We start from the raw sequence: 1,810 nt of genomic DNA on the forward strand, positions 1-1,810 counted from the left end.
CTCCGCCTCCACTTCCAACAGGGTTGGAAGATAATGGAAGGTTTCTCCTGGACCTGGAGCAGCTGACACCAGGGCTGGGGGAGGCATCACCCTGCACCTCCCTCACTGTAATGCTTTATTAGAACGACTTGTTAAATCCCCCAGCTTTATCACTAAATTGTATGTTACTGGAGGGCAGGGATGGCATCTGCCTTGTTCTCTGTGGTTTTCCCAGAGTTTAGCATGGTGCCTGGCACAGGGCACAACCTCATTGAAGGAAGGGTGCAGAGGAAAGAGGAAATGACCCACACGCGTATTCACACTCCAGGGGCGAGCGCACAGCCTTTTGCAGGAATAATATAAGAAGAGCCCGACTTCATTAATTTGGAATTTGCAATAATACCGACACTGCAATCTTGAGCCCAGTGAGTAAAAATTAAAAATATCTTCTATTTTTAGGGTCTTATTCATGAAGGAGAAGGATAAATAGAAATATATAGCTTACATTTGTATAGTGCTTTAGTGCTAAATTCTTGTGTGTAAACAATCTAATTTGGTATTTACAATAACCTTGAGAGGTAGGAAAGAGATAAGGCTGTCTGGGCAGTCAGCCACCTCCTCGGCTGCCGTCACAACAAAGGAGAAGGCTGAAATCCTGCAGGAGGATGTCATTATGAATAGGCCAGTGCAGAGAGCCACAGAGACCTGACCCACGCGAGGTAACTCAGTTGGCTTGGGAATCTTTTCATCTCTCTTCCAGGAAGTACGGGTCACCAGTTACCACAGGAGAGAAAAACAGCCCTTAAAAATATGCTCAACAATGGGATAGAATTGAGAGTCCAGAAATGAACCCGTACAATTATGTTCAATTGTTTTTGACAAGAACACTAGGACAATTAAATGGGGAAGAAAATATTTTTAACAAATGGCGCTGGAGCAACTGGATTTCCACATATAAAAGAATGAAGTTGGACCCCTTTCTAATACCATATACAAAATTTAGGGCTGGGTGCAGTGGCTCATGCCTATAATCCCAGCACTTTGGGAAGCTGAGGTGGGCGGATCGCTGGAGCTTAGGAGTTTCAGACCAGTCTGGGCAACATGGTGAGACCCTATCTCTACAAAAAAATTAGATGGGCGTGGTGGCGCATGTCTGTAGTACCAGCTACTTGGGAGGCTGAGGTGGGAGGATCGCTTGAGGCCAAGAGGTTGAAGCTGCAGTGAGCCATGATCGTGCCTCTGCACTCCAGCCTGGGTGACAGAGTAAGACCCTGTCTCAAAAAAAAAAACAGAAAACAAAAGACTCAAAATAGACCTTGATGTAAGAACTAAAATCATAAAACTTTTAGAAGAAAACATAGGCAATAAATCTTTGTGACCTTGGATTAGTCAATGGTTTCTTAGATATGACACCAAAAGCATAAGTGATGAAAGAAAAAAACAGATAAATTTGTCTTCATCAAAATTTAAAACTTTTGTGCTTCAATGACACCATCAAGAAAATGAAAAGACAGCCGGGCACGGTGGCTCACACCTGTAATCCCAGCACTTTGGGAGGCCGAGGCGGGCAGATCGCCTGAGGTCGGGAGTTCGAGACCAGCCTGGCCAATATGGAGAAACCCCATCTCTACTAAAAATACAAAAATTAGCCAGGCGTGGTGGTTCATGCCTGTAATCCCAGCTACTCGGGAGGCTGAGGCAGGAGAATCGCTTGAACCTGGGAGGTGGAGATTGCGGTGAGCCAAGATTGCGCCATTGCACTCCAGCCTGGGCAACAAGAGCAAAACTCTGTCTCAAAAGAAAAGAAAGAAAATGAAAAGACAACCCATGG

This window comes from Nomascus leucogenys, chromosome 19, assembly GCF_006542625.1.
Source record: "Nomascus leucogenys isolate Asia chromosome 19, Asia_NLE_v1, whole genome shotgun sequence".
Taxonomy (NCBI): domain Eukaryota; kingdom Metazoa; phylum Chordata; class Mammalia; order Primates; family Hylobatidae; genus Nomascus; species Nomascus leucogenys.